The 23,962-nt window shown below is 41.0% G+C and overlaps 1 long non-coding RNA gene across 7 annotated transcripts in view; it reads left to right on the top strand.

Annotated features, from left to right (window-relative positions):
- LOC149128708 (uncharacterized) overlaps window positions 1–23,962 on the top strand; it is a 145,498-nt gene that overhangs the window by 586 nt on the left and 120,950 nt on the right. For 6 of the 7 annotated variants that reach the window (XR_016236696.1, XR_016236699.1, XR_016236697.1 and 3 more), the window contains exon 2: window positions 12,206–12,377. This is a non-coding gene — a long non-coding RNA (uncharacterized LOC149128708). Of the gene's footprint in view, window positions 1–12,205; window positions 12,378–23,344; window positions 23,700–23,962 lie in introns of those variants that run through there. The other variant, XR_016236701.1, reaches the window with a different exon arrangement.

Raw genomic sequence — 23,962 nt, 5'->3', positions numbered from 1 at the left:
CATGCACCTAGAATATTTTTAAAGATTTATTTTATTTATTTGAAAGAGTTACAGAGAGAGAGAGAGAGTTACAGAGAGAGGGAGAGAGAGGTGTCTTACATCCGCTGGCTCACTCCCCAAATGGCTGCAACGGCTGGAGATGAGCTGATATGAGGCCAGGTGCTTCCTCCAGGTCTCTTGTGGGTGCTGGGGCCCACAGGCCGTCTGCCTCTGCTTTCCCAGGTGCATTAGCAAGGAGCTGGATCAGAAATGGAGCAGCTGGGATTTGAACCGGCGCCCATATGGGATGCTGACATTGAGAGCTGGGGTTTTAGCCCACTGCACCATAGCACCGGCCCCTAAAATTCTTGATGTAAAAAGGCAAGAATCTGAAAATTAATTTAGGCCCAACCTAGTTCCCAACACCTGGTCTCCCATGTGGGCTCAGGGGCCTAAGGACTTAGGCCATCTTCCGCTTTCCCAGGAGCATTAGCAGGGAGTTGTATCAGAAGTAGAGCAGCTGGAACTAGAAACCATGCCCATATGGGCTGCCGGAGTCACAGGCAGCGGCTTTACCTTCTACGTCACAACGCCAGTCCCAGCAATGTGCCTTTTTCCTGTTAGGTTCCCTCAGCTTTCCTCACATTCGTTCCATCCCCGAGCAATGGGAGGGAATTCATCTAAAATCTTTTTCAATTTCTGTAAATGGGAAAATGCATAATAAACTCAGATGAGTGTAACTTATAATGGTTAATTAGTCACAGCCAGCCCCAGTAACCAGTGATATCATGAAGTTGTGCTTTTCAAGGGAGAGCCTCAGGCACCCAATTTTTTCCCTCTGCAGTTCGTTGCACCTGCTCATCTTGGGCTCCACCTGAGCTCTGAAAGCAGAATTTTTTTTTTGTCCTAGAAACAGCTTGATGCAGAGCCCCAGTCTTCCCATATGACTGAGGTAAACTTGCTGGTGCTTTCTTGACTCTTTCTCATGACCCTAGAAGCGGTGACTCCCTTGTCCACCCGTGACAAGGCCAAGCACAGACCTTCTGTTTTCTTGTGCTTTGTCTTATGAATGAGTAGCTGAACTGTTTGTCCTCCCGAAACTAGACAGATACAGGATAAGCATTTCCTTTTAAATGGATTGACTGAGACTTGTCCTGATTTCAAAGTCAATTCCAGCTATAAACTACCCCACCTAGAACTTGTCCACACTTACCCGTGAGGGTGTAGGACAATGCCACCTTACTGACATTCTGGTCTCCCCAGCATGGGTGCTTGCCCATTGCGGTAGCCTGAATAAAATTGATCTCCCTCTTCAGGTTTTGTCTATGATGAGCCAATCAGTTCTAATAGAGAAACTTCCATTCCTTCTGGCTCACAAGGGAGAGACTGTGTGTGTGTGTGTGTATGTGGTGTGTGAGAGAGAGAGGGAATGAGAATATGTCTTAAAGGGAACATTGGATGGGAGTGGGAGATGGGAGGGTTGCGAGTGGGAAGGAAGTTATGGAGGGAAAAGGCCACTGTAATCATAAGCTGTACTTTGGAAATTTATATTTGTTAAATAAAAGTAAAAAAAGGGGAACATTGGTAGTTAACATGAGGAGCATAGTTCAAATTTTACAAAAGAGAAGTCCTAGGCTCTTGCTGATTGGGGTTACCATCTGCCATTTATGATTCATATGGAAGATCAAGACAGTTTTATGTCCAGGTATTTCTAGATTTTTTTTTTTCATTTTTGGAGGCATTACATAATTAACATTTTCCATGTGTTGCTCCCAATACCTATATAGTTGGGACCTGTTTATAATTGGTACACCATGAAACCAAGTCTCTATTAAGTGTCAATTCAAAGAAGGCCAGATTGACAAAAACAGAAATACAAAAAAAAAAAATTGTTGCCAGCAAATCATAAATGGAGGTTCTCAAAGAACATTGAAGGGAATCTTTGTAAAACCTACTTCCCCTCCGTCCTTCTCTTAATCACCCAAGTGTGTTGCAGTTGATTACTATTTTCTCCTTCCATCTCTATATAGTGAATGGCACAATTGATGTTAAGTGTTTTGTCTCCCTCCCTCATTCCCTCCCATGGCCCCCTTCCTCTCCCCCCTCTCTCCCCCTATTCTCTATGGAAAATTTAGTCCTTGCTTGTTCACTTTCTTGGCTTTTTGGATCAAGGTGAGTGACAACTGGAAGAACCAGAATAGAACTGAATTTTATTCTTGAAAGAAGGGAAGAGTGATTAAAGGAAAGTGTGTGTGTGTGTGTGTGTGTGAACAGTTGAAATCATAAATTCTGACTCAGTGTTCTTAAAACTTTGCACAGAATAAATTTCTAGAAGCTATCTGAAATAGATTAACAGCTTCCAATTGTTCTTTTAAAGCAATGGATTGGTTTTTAAAAAATAAAATCTTCAGTGAAATCTTAATAAACAAAACAAAACTGAACTTTAGATAAAGAGCAGGAACTTCTGTGTACTCTGATAGACCCTGTTAGTAATTCCAGCTCCAGGAGAGTATATACTATTAATTTTTAAAATGAAAAACAAATCATCATTGATTTTTGTCTTATAAAGGCAACATGCTTATTTGTGGAAAATTAAAAATACAGAATGTGCTTGTAAAATTTACACTTATAATATGTAGGTGTGCTGTGCTTATCTCTGTAGCTGAAGATAAACTTGATTAGCAAGCCTAACATTTTCTTGAATACTCACTGATCTTTAAATGTGCCAATGTTTTTAATATGGAAATGCCTTGGGTTTTTGTTTCTGGTTCACAGAAGGAATTATTCTTCTTTATTAATAAATCAGAGCTGACCTTATGTACTGCCATTAGCACATTAAACTCTGATCTCCAAGTTTATTAAAAAATGGACTTTCCTTTGAGGTTTTTCCCTTAGAGTTTTCTGTTATATGCCACATCAAAGGTAATGATCTTTCTCCTCATTTCTTACACCTGAGTAATTCTCTGACTCCATTGGATTCGGTTCATAAATACCCAAGCAAATGAATAATCCAAATGGTCTAATGAAATTGTGCTGCTTCCCGCTTCCCCTGTCCGAAAGTGGAGCACCAGGCTTTGTGTCGGAGGGTGCAGTGTGGCAGAGGTGACCCGGCACACCCCGAATCCTAGCACCAGACCTTCAGAGGTCCCCACACCGTATAAGGTGCTGTCATTCTGAATGAATTCAAAGAATACTTATTTATCTTAATGGGTGAATTCTGTTTAGTCAATCTATTAAGTGAGCCTGGACGCTAGTAAAATGGGGCTGAGACTGAGGTTTGAAATTAACTGTGAAATTAACTTATGCTCTTTATGCCTGACTCTCATTTGCCCAGATAAGTGAGAATTACACCCGTTTCCTAGGGAAAGAACAGTCTGGTCTGGGAGAGATAAGGGCGTTGATGACAGAAGGGGCCTGGAATTTCTAGGCAACCCTCTCCCTCTCCGCTTCCACCTCAAGCAGGCAGGGCGGAGAGTCCATGCTCTACCGTGGTAAAGGCAAGCAACAAATTGCTTACTTGACTTTAAAAAGCGTGAAGCGTATTCTGCTTTATGTATTAAACTCTTGACCTGTGATAATTATCGCGTAAGAACCATATCAATTACCATAACTGTAATTGCATTGCTTTTAATATTATCTAGGAAATCATGCACGTTAATAGTGAGCTTTTTATCTCTACTGAAGAACAATTACTTCTAAAAATTTATTATACTGTGAAAGTGGATGATTTTTGTGCAAAAGAAATCCCAGCATTGAAGTACCATTTAAAAATTGTTTTTGGGAGAAATACATTAAGTTTCTTCATCAACAAGATCTTCTACTGCAGGAATAATTTCGTATTATAGAAATGCAAATGTTCTTTCCTTCAGGATGAATGTGCTTATTTCTTGACTGATGATCAGCCTTTTTATCTGGCAGGGGTATGATAAGCCCAGTTTGACTACTTACACATTTTGTTTTACAAAGCTTTATAGTTCCTATGCTATTTCCTTTTGCCTGCAGGCTACAACAGCTTAAAATAATTATTTTAATATCTGGAATTGATAAGAACAGCCTAAAAAATACAGCATGGTTTGCATTATATCTCCACGTAGAAGGTAATAGCTGTAATAAGACTGGACTCATATATGAATTAATCACATTGCCTGCTTCATCTTTCCAGTGACATTTTCTGTATTTGAACAGTGAGCACTGTGAATTTGTAGGTTGTAGTTCCTTTTATCAGTGGTGGTAATATGCTTATATGCTTGTTGAACAGATGACGACAATTTTTTGAAGACCATCATACTAAGGAAATATGTCTAAGGTTCTGGTTCTAAAATGGGTTTCTGCCTGTTCTGTGGCTTCCACAGCCAGCTGCTGATATGTGTCTCTCTTTTCTTCTGTGTACTTTTTTTTTTTTTGATGAAAGAATTATTTTTCTAAGAAAAATTCTTTTCTTTGCAGCTCTTTTTCTCCTCTATGGATTCTTTTCAGAAAATTTCCCCCTCAACATTATTTTTTTTTTAATCTCAAATCATCCTAAGTATGTAATCAGTTGACTGTTGGGCCTCCTTGGACAGTCTGATGGGTATCCAGGCTTTTGGTTGGAGTGTCTCCCATGTTAATCTCTCCTAGTCTCTAGCTTGGGATGGTTCAGTTTTCCCAGGAGACTATCCTCCAGTCTGTTGATGGAGAGCTGAGGACTGGTATGGAGGGAGGGCTTGGCAAGGTTTCTGTTATGCATATAGAATTTCACATAAGGTTCTGGTTCAAATAACTGTTTTGTGCCGGGTGTCCTTCTGTAGTGTCACATTCATTTTCCCCAAGGATGTACTGCCCATCTTCTCCAGGTACTGCAGGGAGAGTTACTCGCTAGTGTGGCGACCTGGGGTCTATATTACTTATTATAATAGCTTCCAAGTATTCTTCCTTTTCATCCTGTTGTTCCATCTGTGACTTCTGCTTTATCAGGGTCTCTAATTCTTGAGAATTATTTGTGTTATGTTAATTTGTTTCTTGGCTAAATTATTTTTTCCATTCTATCATTTTCTTATTATAATATACTGTGGTTCTGAGTAGTATGTATACCTCCTGGTTTTATAAAAATGGAGATTGTGGTTCTGTTTCTTATTCACATTGATGTTTTTGGAATTATTTTTAGAGCATAGATTGGAAAAGTTATCATTCTCAAGTTACAAAGTATTTATGTCTCAAGTCATTAATCCTTATAATACAATCATAAAGGGAAGCTTTATTCATGCATTTGCTAATTATTTATCGTTACTGGGATGTTAGCTGATGCTTCTCTTTAATTATGAGATGTGTGTTTTTCTGTTGAAAATGAGAGAAACAGTATGCCAGAAACCAGTCTGGCTAAAGTAGCTATGGTTATATGAACATAGAAAATTCCTTCCTGAGACACTTCTTAATACAATAACATAACTGAAATGAACAATTACACAAGTAACTAAAAATTAGAATGAATTAATCATTTAAAAGGGTCTATTAAACCTTAGGCTCAGAGACTAAAGAAAAGAAGGACTGAATTGTATATTTGAAAGAAAAAGCCGGATATTATTAACCATCAGAACCTTTCTTATTCTCCCCACAATTTCAGGGAATGTTTCTTTTTTGCTGTTTTCGTCCAGTTCTCAGGATGCAGGGCTTCAGCCTGTGATGTTTTCCCCTATGGGAGGCTGCCCACTGCAACCAGATCTTACTGGTTTTCATATAGGTTATCATATTTGAGTGATAAAAACAGCAGTTAGCTAACTCAGAAAGCAAAGAAATACTGCATTTTAAACATTTTTTCCATAAATCAACTTGATTTCAGGTTGGGGCCCCAAACTTGGGGCAAGCAATTAAGCATTACTCAAACTTGCCCCTCCCAAGGTCCTGCAATCTTAGGCAGTGTCTACATGCTGGCAAGCCTCCTTAGGTCATCCGTCCTCAGTGATTCTCCATGAGGACATCATTAGCTCATGGTCTCTTTAATCTGGTGACTCTAATGGTTTTGGGTGGTGCTTGGTACATGGGGATGTTTGGAATGTGTGGCATTCTCCTAACCTAAGATCAGCCTTCATTTTGTCCTGTGAGGTTCTTTCTTGTCAGTCATGTTACTGCCCGGGCGTTGTTAGGGAGCAGGCTACACATCACCCACTCTCTGGATTTACAGACCTTTTCTCTTCAACTTTCATCCCTCAAGATATTTTCTTCTATAGGGGCTTGGATTGTTCAGAAATAAAAAGTAGGAAAATAATTTTACGTCGGCAACTTTTGAGGTCTAGCCTGCCCTACACTGCCTCCAAAGGATCAGTGTATTGACTTCTACCTTCTTGAATGGAAAGGAGGGAAATGGATGAATAAAACATAATTAGTAACTGAAAAATTATTCTGTCAAGTTATGAGCAATCAAATTTATGGCATATTTGGAGGACCATGCATTCAGAGAAGCAGCAGCCTTAGAGATGACCAAGTCCAGGTTTCTCATTTTTCATGTGAGGGATTTCAGGGCCTGAGAGGTAAATGACCTGGCAAAGGCTACAAGAACAATCCTTTCTATGCTGTTACTGTTTCTTTTGATTCCAAACTGCTGCTGGATCAGTCTCATCAATGCTTTTGGATTCAACATTGCTTGAATTTTAATTTCTTTGTGAAGCAGCATTTGGAACCAAAGACTTATTTTACACAGTGCCTAAAACACTGGACTTTAAGTGGTCATTAAACAACAACAGAACATTAGTGTTTTCTGATGCTAGGGAAATAAGAAATACAGATGGGCATAGATCTGGATTTGACAGTAACCTTTCCTGGCTCTGAGTATGCCATTAATTTGCTGCTGAAAATAGGAGACAGTGCCATTATCGACTCCTTTCATGAAGTGGATAAAAGTCTGCATTTGGCACTTAGACCACGTGACTTAGAATGAATTGAATTCTAGCTCCACCGCTATTAAAACTGTTATTTCGGCCAGTCACTCTAAGACTCGTTGGTCTTAAGTACCCTTGTCTGTAAAATGAGCTTGGTGACACTCCTGCGTGCATGCCTTTCAGCACAAGTATGAAAATTATGTGAACTCATGTTATTAATTAGTGAACGTATTCAACAAATATTTTCACCATGTCTATTGCAACCATAGTATGTTAGGTATAGTTAGTACAGGAGTGAACAAAACCACTTTTACTCTTTCTCTGGTAAAGGCATTAATCACAAAAATAGATCTGTAATAGGTGTGGAAAGAGTTCTGATAAAGTAACTACTGTAGTAAAGTAGAATGATGGTGAGGCTCCATGAGGAGGTGACCTTGAAACTAGGGCATGAAGGGCAAATAAGAAGTTACCATGGATAGAACGATGGGAAGAGTATTCTAGGCAGAGGAAATGGCAGGTGCAAAGGCTCTGAAGGAGTCACTAAGTAGGGTAGTGCGAGTGGAGCACAGGGAAAGACAAAGGTAGAGCTGTAGGCAGGGGCCACATTATGCTGGCCTTGCATGTAGGAGTTCTTTGTAACTTTGTTTAGAGTTATGTATTAAATAAGAGTCAGCAATGCTCTAAGTGAGGCTTAAGACATCAGCGCAAGCATGTTTTTCTGTTTGGGAGGTAGTTATTACTAATGCTCGGGGTCTTTGATTCACTTAACAGTATCAAAGAATGGTTGTGCCTCTAGGCTCTGGAGCCAATGGCCTGTGTTTGAATTTTGGCTCTCACGATGTTTAACTATATGATATTGGACTGCTCCTTCACATTCTTGGGCCTCAGTTTTCTCTCTGAAAAATGGCATACACTCAGAGCTGTTGTTTAAGTGAGTTAGAATATAAAAATATTCTAAAGAGAGCCTGGAGCATGAGAAGCATCCAGTATGTGATCAACTATTATTCTATGTTTGGACTGAACTGAAATTGATAGGAGTCTGACTTTCAGATGAATGGTGCAAGTGTTTCATTTGTTTGAAAATACGTCTTCCATGGCATCTTTGTGGTGAGGAGGGAAGAGTTAAATTTGGGATCAGAAGCTTTGGGGTTATATGGGATTAACTTCTACATCTTCATGTCTTCATCTGTAATTTGTGAAAACTCATCCTCTCTTCCTATTACTATTTTCATCAGTTTTATCCTCAATGCTATTTTCCAAAAACCTATATTTAACGTGGAGAAAGAAGTCTCGTTCAGAAAATGGAGAAGTTTCCATCCCTGTAAACTGATAGTTCATTTGAGCTCATTCAGCCTCTGAATGCATTTGCTGTCCTTGGTCTGGAAGGTAGCCATGGTTTGGGAAAACTGGAACAAAGAAGAGAACCGTGTTACATTGATAAAGACCTTTTCTTTTCCTCACTGGAAAACACTGTTCTGTCATCCTGTTGGTTTCACAGAACAGTCTCACTTTTTCCTACTTCACAAGTCCTTTTTATTTTTCCTTGTATTTAGATTCTGCCTTAATTGCATGATTTCACTTTCCTTGTGAAAACCCAACCTTCAGAGTCGGAAATGAGAATGGTGATTGTTTCCTTCTAATTGCACTGTGGCCTTTTCTTAAGTCCTGTGCTAATTGGTAGGATCTCCACGTGGGCTGCTTCCTTCCTAGGTGTTAGATTACAGCAACTTGGTGTGAGAGATGTCAAATGGGACTCATCTGTGGGGGAATTATGTCTTGGCAGGGGATAATTTAAGTCTCTAAAAAGTAATTTTTATGTGTTGTCAGAGAGGAAGTCCAAGGGAAAAAAGGTAGAGGAGAAAAGTTTTGCAAAATGCTCTCTTTTGTTGCTTCAACCATTCCATGCCTTTCTGAGGAGAAGCAGGTAGGGATCTTTTTTAGAAATTAGGAGAATGATGACCTCATCTGTAAATCTTCATTTACCCAGAGTCACTTAGCATATGAGAGAGCTGGGCCTTGAATCCTGGTCTTTCCTTATTTGAAGTAATGCAATTGTGGGTTATCAAGAAGGAATTAGATTCTCTGATTGCTAATCATCTTCTCCCTGGCTTTCATTTTCATGACATTGCCTGTACACTGGCTTTAAAATAAATAAGAAATGTGGTGGGGCATTTTGAGTCCAGAGGACTCTACTACTGCTGTGTGCTATTCTCAGTGATTCATAGCCAGGGGTGTGAACCATCAGACGAGGGACTTCTTGTCTGATGAGTTGAGCTACAGGGAGTTTGCATTGGGGATCAGGGAGTTTGTGCCAGATCTATTAGGTTCTAGGGAAAAAACTTAAACTACAAATCAATGAGTCAATGTACAGCTCTTTCTAAATGTGTGATAGTCCAGCCCTCAGACCATGTTCTGATCCCTGATCAAAGTGATTAGTGGCAGTTATTCCACACAGGCTCATGGTTGTATTACATCTTTAATCTTATCAAAGGAGTAGGAGCAAACTGGGGAGCCTCATATCTTCCTGCTTTAAAGATAGCATTCAAGATTGTTAATCCTTGAGGCAGGAGACCACCTCAACAGCCGAGGTAGCTGTGGATATAATCAGAGCTCTAGGGGACAACACATGATAAAATGAGTTGACTTAGAAAAGACATTGTTAAAGATTTATTTGAAGGAGTTTTGGAGAGGGAGAAAGAGGGAAAAGGAGAGAGGGAGAAATGGAGACAGGGAGGGAGAGAGGGAGAGATATCTTCCATCTGTGGTCAGATCCCCAATTGGCAGCAACAGCCAAGTCTGAACCAGGCAGAAGCGAGGAGCCAGGAACTCCATCCAGGTCTCTCCTGTGAGTGACAGGGGCTCAAACCTTTGGGCCATCATCTGCTGCTTTCCCAGGCAATTAGCAGGGAGCTGGATTGGAAGCAGAGCAGCTGGGATTTGAATTGGTGCTCTAATTTGGGACACCATCATCTCAAGCAGTAATTTAACCTGTTGAGCCTCAAAGCCAGCCACAGAAAAGCCATTCTAACATTCCTATAGGAATTGTGAATTGGGTTGGAATGAATCTGGAATATCATTTCACAGGTAGAAAAATGGAGGCCTATGCTGATAAAGTGACATACCAAGGTCACATGCCAATTGATGGGAAAGCATAGCATCCAGAGTTAATTCTCCTTCAGTGCCTTTTCTATGCATGGGAACTCTAAGCACTGGTTCTCAATTTTGACCTGCAAACTGCAGCCACCTTGGGAACTTAAAAAATACCAATAGGGGTGGAGAAGGGGAAGTCCCCAACAAGGTTTCTGATTTAATTGGTATGGAGTGTGTGACCTGGGGTGTCAGGGGCTTTTAAAGCTCCTCAGGTAATTAAATATGCAGTAAAGTTTGAGAAACTTGCACTGTGGGTTCTCAACCCCAGCACATATTAAAGTCTCCATGAGAGTTTTAAGGAAGTAAATTTATTATGCCTGGAGCCCCACCCCAACTTACACCAATCAGCATCTCTGGAGAGAAAATCAAAAGAGATGGAGGAGGAAGTATCTTTTCTTGGACCATTTCTCTTTCATTGTCTTGTTTGATCAGTAAGTCTTTACTTTCAAAGTTTTATCTACTTTTCTACATTAGAACTGCCGCGACCATATGTTGTAGGCTTTCAAAAAGATCAGGACGGCTTGATCTCAGCAGCAAATGGTCTTCTGCCTGCATTTTATGCTAGGAATGTTATTACTTGTGTGGGGCTGTTAAAAATTAATGAGAAAGGAGAACGGAGCACTTCAAACCTATAGTATCCTCTGGATATGAATGTGTCTGTTCCCAAGGGAATCAGTATTTGCTGGGGTTTCACTGCATGCCCTCCAAATTCCAGATGTTGCCAATGGGATGGAGCGAAGAGGTGGGACCTTTCAGAGGTGTTGATTTTAGGAGGGTCCTCCCTCATGAATGGGATTAGGGCTCTTATAAGAAGCTTTACACAGCATTTGAGTAGCTTGCTCTCACCCTCGGGTTTTGTTGGAACACGGTAAGAGGGCCCACATCAGATGCTGGCACATTGATTTTTGGATGTCCCATTACATTATTATCCGATCTCAGGTATTCTCTTACAGCAGCACAAACAGATTAAAATGCTGTTTTTAGTGATTCAGTGAGAAGCTGGGAAGCTTTTAAAAACTGATTCTTTGGTCTCATCCTTTCACTATGAGCGTATGTCAACAAGTTCATGGAAAGCACAATTAAAAAATGTCAATTTTGATGCAGAAAAATTTTGAAGCCCATGCATATAGAAGTTTACAATAAGTTCATGGAAAATGCTTATTGTGTAGAAAATGCATGGATTTCAAAAATTTTTGCAACCCAAATGAATTTTTAAAGTTCCCTTGTATTCTTATTAAATCAGTCAGTTGTGGGATTTGGGCTCTGATGTTTTTAGGAAGTTCCCTATGTTCAATCAGGAGTTGGAAAAGCATTAAGACCTAGTGGATGGGGCAGGCATTGTGGTGCAATGGGCTAAGCCATAGTTCGTAATGTCTGCCTTCCATGTGAGAGTGTCTGGGATGAAGGTTTTTTTTTTTTTTTTTTTTTTTTGACAGGTAGAGTGGACAGTGAGAGAGAGACAGAGAGAAAGGTCTTCCTTTTTGCCATTGGTTCACCTTCCAATGGCCGCCGTGGCTGGTGTACCGCGCTGATCCGAAGGCAGGAGCCAGGTACTTCTCCTGGTCTCCCATGGGGTGCAGGGCCCAAGCACTTGGGCCATCCTCCACTGCACTCCCGGGCCATAGCAGAGGGCTGGCCTGGAAGAGGGGCAACTGGGACAGGATCCGGCGCCCCAAATGGGACTAGAACCTGGTGTGCCGGTGCCGCAAGGCGGAGGATTAGCCTAGTGAGCCGCAGCGCTGGCTGGGATGAAGTTTTGATTCCACTTCTGATCCAGCTTCTTGCTCATGTGCCTGGGAGGCAGCAAATGATGAATCAAGTAATTGGATTTCTGCCATATCTGGGAGATCCAGATGGAGTTAGTTTCCTGGATTTAATCTAGCCCAGTCCTGGCTGTTGTGACATTTGGGGAGTGAACCAGCAGATGGAACATTTTTCTTTCTTTCTCCCTATCTCTCCAACACTCTGCCTTTTAAATAAATAAATCCTTTTAAAAAGGGCTAGTGGGTGCTAGGCACCTCAGCCACATTGGGGCTTGAGTAATGATTTCCTGGTGTACTTGTTTAGCATGGAAAGATACCTGTGTTGTACCTGAGTCTCTAGTCAGAGAAGTTGTTCAGTATTCCATCAGCACGTGGCCATATTATTCTGCCCACTGCTCTTGGGTTCTTGAAGTAAATGTAGAAATAATGTGCTCTCTCTACCTCCCCCACTTTGGCCTCCAGTCCCAGAAATCCAAAGTCGGAGATAATAGCAAGTCATATCAAGGTGCTCATCAGAGTTTGGGAAAAGGCTGTGAGGATGACCACAGGAGTTCAAATCTACCCACCCTGGCTGCCTGGGCCTTTGATCATCACACACTTTGAGTTTCAATAAAGATGATCATACTACATGCAGGTAAGAAACTGAGACCCTTGCAGTAGAAGGAATCTGAAGAGGATAATCGGGAAGGAGTTAAGAGGCGCCATGTTTTGACTTTTCAGTCATTGGCAGAAATCTGACATCCTTTTAGCCTCCACAACATGGCTTTTCTACCTTTCATAAAAGAGGCTGAAAATGCCCAGGTATTTAGGTTAGTCTCAGTCTTCCTGAATTGGTCAAAATGGAAATGTGCTTTGTGGTGTTTAAGAATTCCATTACGAAGGCATTGTAGGAAAATATGAAGCCAAAGGGAGAGAGGAACATCTTATGGAGGCTTCCGCTGGCTTTCTGTCTCATGGTGTACAAAACGCAAATGGAGACTGGGGCAGGAATCTGCTTGGTCATCCTTTCAGTCCTCGCGCTTCCTTGGTGCTGACTGCTTCTCTTGCGAATCTTTTCTCTTCAGCTGAGTCAAGCACCATTTCCCCTATTCTCTCTTCCCCATGCACACTGTTGCCCTTGTAAGTACGTCTTTATTCCCACTATTTATTTCTTTTTTTTGGTAAGTCCTCTTTGGCAGGACCATGCTTGTTCATTTTTTTTTTTCACTTTGTAGTTGACACAACTCTAAATAGTTGATGATAATAATATTTTTTAAAGAAAAGTATGACTTAAAATTTTATAGGAAAATGGAGGTAAAAGATTAGTTTGTGGAATAAATTCTGAACTCCATCCACAGTTTGTTCATACACATTTTCCATGGACTTTTAGAAGTTCCTTCAGATGCATGGACTTCAAATTTTTCTGTCACCAAACTAAACATTTTTTAAAAACATTTTTTTAAAAAGATTTATTTACTTGAAAATCAAAGTTACACAGAGAATAGGAGAGGCAGAGAGAGAGAGAGAGAGAGAGAGAGAGGTGTCTTCCATCCGATAGTTCACTCCCCAGATGACCACAATGACCAGAGTTCTGCCGATCCGAAGCCAGGACCTTCTTCCATGTCTCCCATGTGGGTGCAGGGGCCCAAGGACTTGGGCCATCCTCTACTGATTTCCCAGTACATAGCAGAGAGCTGGATTTGAAATGGAGCAGCCAAGACTTGAACCGGCGCCGATATGGGATGCTGGCACTGCAGGTGGCAGCTTAACTTGCCACACCACCATGCTGGCCCCAAAAAACATGATGTTGAACATTTTTTCATATACTTAACTTTTTATAAATAGATTTATTTTATTTGAAGGGCAGAATCTCTCTGTCTCTCTCTGTCTCTCTCTGTCTCTCTCTCTGTGTGTGTGTGTGAGAGAGAGAGGGAGGGAGGGGGGGAGGGAGAGTGAGCAAACGAGCACTATCTAGGGATTTTCAGTCCACTGGTTCAATCCCCAAATGGCTACAACAAGCAGGGCTGGGCCGAGATGAAGCCAGGAGCCTTGAATTCCATCTAAGCCTCCCTCCTGTGTGGGTGGCAGGGGCCCAAGTGATTGGGTCATTATCCACTGATTTCCCAGGTACATTTGCAGAGAGCTGGATCAGAAGTGGAATAGCCAGATTTGATCCCGTGCTCCAATATGAGATGACGGTATTGTAGGGCGGGGGTTTTACCTGCTGCACCTCGGTGTCAGCCCCTAAACTTTTAATTCCATTTTCCCACAAAACTTTTGAAGAACCCTTGTAAATGCTAGAAAGAGCCCTTCTGGTTTTCTTCTCCCTTATCTTGATTGGATATTTGAAGCAGTCCTTCCTCAGGTTCTCTAAGTTACACTTCAACAATGCAGAAGTCCTTGTGGAAGACATTTGGAGCTGTGGAGGAGGTGTGAGTGTATGTGTTCTTCCCTGCTGAAACTGCAGCGTTGCGGGGACAGCTGTGGGGCTCAGCTCTCCCACTTGCCTGACCTCAGTGACTCCTGAAAGATCTAAATCGTGTGGACTGAAGGTGGGGGAACTGACTTAAGCAGGGTCACAAAAGAAAAACCCTCACTGTTTCAAGATCAGAAGAAGAAAGGGCCTCATCTCTCTGTGCCTGGCTCTTAGCAGACACGCAGTAAATACTTGTTGAGTGAACTTGTCTGACACAACCCAAGAAGGCTTCAGTTCATGCTGACTTCAGGAGTTTCTAATGTGCAGCTTGGCTCAATTTCTGTTGCCTTCCTAGCATGACGGAGACACTATTAAGTTGAGACGATTCATTAGTCATTGCCAGAACAGTTTTATTGGGATGACTATTACTGTGTGTTTAACTTCTCAGCTCCCCATAGCATTTTATTGCTGATTATTGTTCCACCAATCCATTCAACAGTGATGGAGTTGTACTCAGTTTGAGCAAGGGCCAATCTATTCAGCTAGCTGCATGCCCAATGAGCCCCTGGCTGAAATCCCCACAGAGACCCTCCTAAATTATAAGACCTTTAATTATGTGGTGCTAATAGAGATCACACAGATTTTTCCTTTGACATTTTCACTAGACGAGTATTATAGACATCTGTGATTACAACTGTGTAGAAAACTTACTAGTGTGGGTATAATTGAGACATGTTTCAAGAGACCAATGTCCAGGAAATTACTGAGATTTTTAGAATAGAAAGAAGTGATGACTGACAAGTACCTAGGACTTTCAAGTTTACATTTAGAACCAACAGAAACCAGTTATTCAAACAGATTATCCTTTTTGTTTTGATCCTGAAAAAATTATGAATTCTTCGAAGATATATTCAAATATAGATAAGGAAGGCAAATGTCTATTAAATACAGTTTTAAGCCAAAATTTTGAATTGCTTCAAATTGTTATGTATATATAGCATTTTATGAAATTAGGATTTTTGATCAATATGATTTAGTGTGCTATTTTCAGAAATTTTTCGTAACAATAGAAGGAATATTTCTTTCTGGACTGATGAAAGCTTATTTGGGGCCCTGATATATGAGATACATAGAAGTATACTATTAATGCAGAACTTGCTCTTCCTGCATCTCACTGCATAGTTTCCTTGTCCTCACATACTGTCCTGGCAGGAGCATCTTTCTGAAACTTCTGGGCTGTGCATGGATGGAAAAGTATTGCCTTACCGTGCGGAGTTTAGAAAATAAGTCTAGAGAGTAGAAATGGACTCCTTTTCCTCCCTGAAAGACAATAGGTAAAACTTCACTCATCTCCTCTGCCTTAGAACTCTTAATTCAGTAGCAGTGGTATGACTGACAGAACAGTCTACTTTTAACCTACTGTATTTGTTTAATCCTTAGCTTTGATTCTAAGGGAGAAGCTCAGGGAATGTGTTGCTAGTTACTGTAAAATCCCAACAGACAACAGGTGGAGAGTGTAAATGTGTGCATCAGGGCTTGTTATTAGCCTAATGAACAAGAACAGTTCAACACATCCAAAATAGCAGACATCACATGGTAACCACCCTGTTGTGAAATATCTTTGTTATGCTTTTTTAGGAGAAAGGATTGATTTTTAACATCTAACAAAATATTTTACACATAGGAGTTATTCAATAAGTGGCTGAGGCCTAAATTAAGGATAACTTGTTTAATCTCCAATTTTTAGAGTCTGAGGCAGGTATGACTTATAATTCTATGTCATGAGTTAGAAGAGCAGTAACATTCTAGGCATTTGTAGAGTGGAAAGGGCATAGAATGAGAAGTCTCATGGTCTGGGCTGCAGTTCTACGTTGGCATGAATGAGGTGCTATGACATCAAAGCATACAGAGGCTAAATTATTTGCCCAGGCATTTTATCCATCAAATGAGGAGGTTCAACGAGGTGATCTAAGGCTCCTTTCAGCTGGCGCATTCCACGAGCATCCGTGATCTATGCTGTTGTCGATTGTGTACTGCCCACAATGCACGTGTGTGAATTCAGCTGGAGAGACCGACCTGTGATTTGTGCTCCCCTGTTCTCATTCTGATCAATAGACCTTTTCCCCAGCCACAGGACTCTACGCTGTGCTTTGCAAACTCTCTCTCATGTGAAATCTTACTTGGAATAAAAGTGGGTTTCTGTGTTCTGGCTGATGGCCCCTAGCAAAGCATTTACTGTTCTGCTTTTCAGTCTTGGTGATTAGCAACTATGTTCCTGTGAAACTGCTTATGGTTGGATTCTACATAGTAGACGGGCCTATCATCTATTTGTTACTTTGGCCTATTACTTAGGAATTTATTTTGTTAGGCCATCATTTATCTCTTCAAAAATATACATTATGATAATGAATAAAATGAGGGGTATTTGGCACTTCTAAATATACTATATTTAAAACAGAATGTAGGCCGGCTCCATGGCTTACTTGGCTAATCCTCAGCCTGTGGTGTTGGCATCCTGAGTTCTAGTCCAAGTTGGGGCACAGGATTCTGTCCCGGTTGCTCCTCTAGCAGTCCAGCTCTCTGCTGTGGCCCGGGAGGGCAGTGGAGGATAGCCCAAGTACTTGGGCCCTGCACCCGCATGGGAGACCAGGAGGAAGCACCTGGCTCCTGGCTTTGGATTGGTGTAGCGTACCGGCCGTAGCAGCCATTTGGAGGGGGTGCACCCATGGAAAGGAAGACCTTTCTGTCTCTCTCTCTCACTGTCTAACTCTGCCTGTCAAAACAAACAAACAAACAAACAAACAAAAAAACCCAGAATGTAATGTTTTCATCTGCGGTGTCTTAGACATAAATCTCTTGTTTTACATCTTCCTGGTACAGAACATTCTGTAGTATGTCTGCATTTTTCCTCAATTTCACATCTATTTACTCTTGTTTCATCTCCTGCTTAAGTGTCATTTTCTCTTCCTTTTTTTTTGAAGATTTATTTTATGTACTTGAAATAGTTACAGAAAGAGAAGGAGAGACAGAGACAGAGAGAAATATCTTTCATCTGTTGGTTCACTCCCCAAATGGCCACAACGGTCAGGGCTGAGCCAAGTCAAGGCCATGAGCCAGGAGTTTAATCTGGGTCTCCCATGTGGGTGGCAGGAGCCTAGATACTCAGGCTATATTCTGCTGCTTTTTCCAGGCCATTAGCAGGAAAGTGGATCAGATGTGGAGCAACCAGGACACAAATGGGCACCCATATGGGATGGTATGGTGGCAGGTGGCAGCTTTACCTGCTATACTACAACAATAATGCTGGTCCCATGTGTCATTTTCTTTTTTTTTTCTTTTTTTTTATTTTTTTTTGACAGGCAGAGTGGACAGTGAGAGAGAGAGACAGAGAGAAAGGTCTTCCTTTGCCGTTGGTTCACCCTCCAATGGCCGCCGCGGCCAGCGCGCTGCGGCCGGCACACCGCGCTGATCCGATGGCAGGAGCCAGGAGCCAGGTGCTTTTCCTGGTCTCCCATGGGGTGCAGGGCCCAAGCACCTGGGCCATCCTCCACTGCACTCCCTGGCCACAGCAGAGGGCTGGCCTGGAAGAGGGGCAACCGGGACAGAATCCGGCGCCCCGACCGGGACTAGAACCTGGTGTGCCGGCGCCGCTAGGCGGAGGATTAGCCTAGTGAGCCGCGGTGCCGGCCCTCTTTTTTTTCTTATTTACTTATTTATTTGAAAGTCAGAGTTACATACAGAGAGGAGAGGCAGAGAGCGAGAGAGAGGTCTTCCATCTGTTGGTTCATTCCCCAAATGACCAGCAATGTCTAGAGCTGTGCCAATCCAAAGCCAGGAGCTGCTTCTGGCTTTACCTGCTATGCCACAATGCTGCCCCCCTTCCATCATGTGTCATTTTCTGTATCCAAACTCTTAAAAGGCACATAGGTCCAACTGTAGGCACTTGGTTGAGAAGGTTTTTGTCAATTTCATGAGTCAAATGGTGAGGGTTCCCTTTACAGATTGAACTTAAACTTCAGTGTCAATAAAAAGCACCAGAGATATCTATTAGAAATACATCTTTGGGATCCATTCCCCAGGTATTCTAACTCAATAGATCTGGAGATGTGCCCCAGCAACCTGCATTTCTATTAACCAACCTAGCTGATTCTGATGCAAAAGATTACATACTGTGCTGTAGGAGTAATTTAATGGCTTGTTCGGTGGGGACATGGTACAAGGTGGCCAGAAACAGCTACTGTATGTTCCCTGTATGGTTCAGTTTTCTACTTCTGTCCTGGAGCAATGTGTTGTATTCATGGTTCTTTTAGACCGGATACATTTTTAGCTTTCATAGAGAGGCATCATCATCTTTTGAAAGCACTCCTTTTCCCTAGGTGATTTCTTGGGTGCTAAACTTGGAGAACCACTTCTGACTAAACTTTCTGAACCGCTTCTGATACTCTGAAAGAGAGTATCACACTTAGCTTCAAACTTTTTAAAGCTTCCTAACAAAATGTCTGTAATAAAGGAATATGTAGATTTTTGTGTTCAGTGTTTACAACATCCTTAGCAGAATGATACAAGAATAAATTGATAAAAGGAGGAAAGCAGATACATTTAATATTCAATACATATTATATCCCAGATTTAATAAATGCTTCTGAGGGCTTCATGCATTGAATGATTACTTCATTCTCTGAAACATCCTCAGAAACATCCTCATTAGACTGCTCTACTGGAATGGTTTTCCTTACCTCTAAGTTCATGTGAACACTTTGGAAGAATTTTTGAACTGTGGTCTCAGGTCATCTATGTCAGAATCCCCTAAATTAGAGTAAAAAAAAAAAATGCAGACTTCCAGCTCCATCTTTAACAGATAAATAGAGGAGGTGAAATTTGGGAATTGAATCTGCATTGTTACTATATTTTGTTTATTTTTGACTCAGAAAACTCCATTTATTAACCTGGAAATCTAAAAATACAAAGAGCTCTTCACAAGAGCTAAGCCAGTTTCTATAGGCTTAGCAAGGTGTACCTCACAGCCAGTTCAAATTTGGTCCAGGTTGAGGGCAATAAGTTTTTCTCTATGATGGTTGAGTAATGGGCCATAGGCTCCAATTTTTCCATGAAATGGCCACCTTGGGACACATATTGTGATAAGTGCAATGCAGTAGAATGGCTGGTTGGTACAGTCATCCAAGGCAAAGCAGATGGTTATGTGGTCCTCTGTTGACTTGCCGAGGTGCGTGTTTTAATCTATTCTGACCTTCTTTTGGGAAAGTTCTTTTATCCACTCTTGCAAGAAATGATTTCTTCATCCCAAAATCCATTTTATACAGGTGTATCATTTATTATCTCTGTGATCTTACATGCCCAACTGACTGCACTAACCAGCACTACATCAGGAGACCACACAGAGGACCAGTAAACCCTACACATGACTCCTATGCTTGGCAGCCATGCCCAAAAACTCACTTCCAGAAGCACATGCTCAACCCTTTCCACTCTCACTGAATGTGTTTTTATAAAGCTCCTGAGCTGACTTTTTATTTGTATGTATCTCATAACATTAGGAACATAATAGTTCTTCCTGTTGTACTGTACCCACCTTTCCCTGGCTCTTTCTTCTCCCTCTCCTGTTTAGTCCAAGAAAGAAAAAGAATAAAGGAATGGAATAAAAAAATTAAGAGAACTGTTCCTCAACAGTCTATTCAGGGCTGTTCTGTCATCTCAAAGATGATTTCACCTTTTTCTCCACTTCCTCTTTTCCCTTCTTTCCTCCCCTTCTTCCCTTTTAGAAACGTAATTGTCTTTAGAGACGAACCCGAGGATGATACATCTTTTGTGAGCTGTTAGACATAAATATGAGGCATAATGATATCCTCCATTTAATACACTAAAAGGAAGTGATTCTTGAGACCAAGTTTTACTATTAAGTCTCATGGTACCACCCTTTGGGGACAGAGGTCCTGCATGGGAAGTTAGTACACAGTGACTCTTGTTTATTTAACAAATAACACTCTTATGTATGGCATCAGTGATCACCTGAGGCTCTTAACATAAGCTGCCTCAGCTATGGAAGCCTTTTGGATCTACTAGGTCAACATGGCCATAAGCAAAGTGGAAGCTCTCTCCTCCCTTCAAAGGAAAGTGCATCCTTCTTTGGTGGCCACTTATTTCTACAGGGGTCTCACCCACAGGGGTCCTTCATGTAGGACATTTTTTTGCCAGAGTGTTTTGGTTTTCCATGCCTGAAATGCTCCCCTTGGGCTTTCCATCCAAACTGGAGTCCCTTAGGGGCTGATTCTTAGGTCAGAGTGCTACTTAAAGCGATTGTCATTCTGAGTCTGCTGTATGGACTGCTTCCCATGTTGGAGCCTTCACACATTTTTAATTCTGTCTATTGTTTCCAAACACTTAGGCTTGAGTGTTAATGTGATCATATAAATAGGACTATCTATATGGTTACTTTACCATTTAATCCTATCCATTTGATCTTTATAACACTTAAGCTACAATTTTTATCAGCCAGCTTAAGGGATTTTGGGGTCCTATTGCAAATTGTTAAGCTGAATGCTTAAAAGTAAGTCTGTAGGAAAGTATGTAGGGCTATAATGCTTTGCAGTTACAAACTAAACACATTTTGCAATCACAACTTTAGGATCTTGGTAATTCTTCCCACTGTGCCCGCCCTCACACCCACACTCCCACCCCCTCCTTCCTCTTCCCTTTCTTATTCTCTTATTCTTTAATAAGATCTATTTTCAATTAGCTTTATACATATATGATTAACTTTGTTAAGTATAGCAATCAATGAATCTTATAAAAGAGAAAAAGATAAGGAAAATATTATAAAGGAAAAGATCAACAAAATTATAGAATAAAAAGATGTTTCTCAACAGTCAAGAGAAGGACTTTTCAAAATCATTGCTTCTCAAATTGTCCATTTCTACATGTTGCCTTTTAGGTGCTCTATTAGTTACCACAGGTTAGGGAGGACATATGGTATTTGTCCCTCTGGGGTTGGCTTATTTCAGTAAATATGATGTTTTCTACTTTCATCCATTTTTGTGGCAAATGACTAGACTTTTTTTTTATACTACTGTGTAGTATTCCATGGTATACATATCTTATAACTTTCTTGAGTTGATGGGCATTTGAGTTGATCCCATGTCTTTGCTATGGTGAATTGAGCTGTGATAAACCTGAAAGTTCAGATAGCTCTTTCATATGCTGATTTCATTTCCCTTGGGTAGATTCCCAGGAGTGGGATGGCTGGTTCATATGGTAGGTCTATGTTCAGACCTCTAAGGTATCCCCACACTGTTCCATAGTGGCTTTACCAGTTTACATTCCCACCAATAGGGAATTAGGGTAACTTTTCCCCTACATCCTTGCCGGCATTTGTTGTTTATTGATTTTTGAGTGTGCTGAAGGCAAGATGACATATTTGAGATGCCGGTAACAGTGGAGAACTCTATGCATCTCTGAAACTAAAATGAAAGCAAACTGTCAAGTGATATGAAAGAAGTGCCTAAGATCCTAGAAATTTCTGGAGGCTTTTGTCCCACTTCAAGCCCTAACTGACTATATGAGCTAGGGCAAGTGTCAGAATATGGGGCTGGCACAAAACAACCCATGTTTCCTAGTATTGGGAGGCAATTTTTCCCTGAAAAATTCTGCTTAAGTTTCTCTATGGAGAATCGGGACAGCTCTGTGTTGTAACTGACCCTAGCTAATTTGAGTGTCTAGCAATGTTTAGGTCCATCCCTTGTGTCTGCTTCTTCCATATTTATTTTACCATGTGGTATTTTATATTGAAAATAGCCTTTGACCAAATTCCTCCAAACCTTCCTATTTCTCTTGGCAAGGAGACACAAAAATAGTCATACTACCTGTACTTGTAAGTACAGAAAGGTCTTTATTCTCTGACTTCTGGTATTTCCGTAAGCATCTTAAGTGAGTTGCTCTCTGAGCTTATGCAGCATCATTCTGGTGACCAGATGGTGACTTGCTGTTTGGGTAAGATGCTAATCTTCTCTGAAGTGAGAGGATACAGGACGAAATACAGCTCTAGATTGTCCCAAGCTGTTAGGATATTGCTCATTTCATTCTCCAGGTTCAAGAAAGGATGGTGTGCCCCCAACAAACTTTCTAGAACATTATATATGCTGAATTTTATTTGCTCATTGATTTCACTAAAGAAAAATAATTTCTAGCATTCCTTTGGTTAATAAACTCTCTGGTGTTGATTTTGTAACCATGTTTGATATTAAAATCCTTTGGAGGTTTGTATCCCTGATAAGAGAATTTCAAATAGTAACCAGATGCCTTTTGATATCACAAAGCCTGTTCTGAGCAATTTTGAAAAAATTTTTAACTTAATAAATATAAATTTCCAAAGTACAGCTTATGGATTACAATGGCTTTTTCCCCCCATAACTTCCCTCCCACCTGCAACCCTCCCCTCTCCCGCTCCCTCTCCCCTTCCATTCACATCAAGATTCATTTTCAATTCTCTTTATATACAGAAGATTAATTTAACGTATATTAAGTAAAGATTTCAACAGTTTGCACCCACACAGAAACACAAAGTGTAAAATACTGTTTGAGTACTAGCTATAGCATTTTCTTTTCTTTTCTTTTTTTTTTAAACTTTTATTTAATGAATATAGATTTCCAAAGTACAGCTTATGGATTACAATGGCTTCCCCCCCATAACGTCCCTCCCACCCGCAACCCTCCCCTTTCCCACTCCCTCTCCCCTTCCATTCACATCAAGATTCATTTTCGATTCTCTTTATAAACAGAAGATCAGTTTCGCATACATTAAGTAAAGATTTCAACAGTTTGCTCCCACACAGAAACATAAAGTGAAAAATACTGTTTGAGTACTAGTTATAGCATTAAATCTCAATGTACAGCACACTAAGGACAAAGATCCTACATGAGGAGTAAGTGCACAGTGACTCCTGTTGTTGACTTAACAAATTGACACTCTTGTTTATGGCATCAGTAATGACCCTAGGCTCTTGTCATGAGTTGCCAAGGCTATGGAAGCCCCCTGAGTTCACTGACTCTGATCATTTTTAGATAAGGCCATGGTCAACGTGGAAGTTCTCTCCTCCCTTCAGAGAAAGGCACCTCCTTCTTTGATGACCCGTGCTTTCCACTGGGATCTCACTCGCGGAGATCTTTCATTTAGTTTTTTTTTTTTTTTTCAGAGTGTCTTGGCTTTCCATGCCTGAAATAGTCTCATGGGCTTTTCAGCCGGATCCGCATGCCTTAAGGGCTGATTCTGAGGCCAGAGTGCTGTTTAGGACATCTGCCATTCTATTGAAATAAATTTTCACACAAGAAATAATATTTCTTTGTTATATAGTAGGTGTTGGCCTCAGTTTAGAGACACTTTAACAATCCATGTAAAGTAATAAAATAAAGATATGTTAGTGCGGGCCAGCACTGTGGTGTAGCAGGTAAAGCTGCCACCTACAGTGCTGGCATTCCATATGGGCACTGGTTTGACTCCAAGCTGCTCCACTTGGAAGAAACTCCTGGCTCTTAGCTTCAGATCAGCACAACTGCGACCATTGTGGCCACCTGGGAAGTGAACCATCAGATGCAAGACCCCCCCCCCCCCAATTCTGCCATTAAAATAAAATTAATAAATTAAAAGATGCATTAGTGCTGGACTGTCTGGCTGAATTTTGGGTGTTAAAAGTTTTAGGTGTCTTGTATTTAAAATCTGAAAGAGTAATTTTGGGGAACCATTGTTGGATTACACATCTCTAGACTTTCCCCTCCTCCCACAAGGGGGAGTGTTAGCCCCAACTGAGGGAACC

The sequence above is a fragment of the Oryctolagus cuniculus genome, chromosome 1 (assembly GCF_051225735.1).
Source record: "Oryctolagus cuniculus isolate XC-2025 breed Fujian yellow rabbit chromosome 1, ASM5122573v1, whole genome shotgun sequence".
In the NCBI taxonomy this organism is placed as follows: Eukaryota; Metazoa; Chordata; class Mammalia; order Lagomorpha; family Leporidae; genus Oryctolagus; species Oryctolagus cuniculus.
Note: the sequence above shows the minus strand (reverse complement) of the source record. Positions and strands in the feature narration are given on the sequence as shown.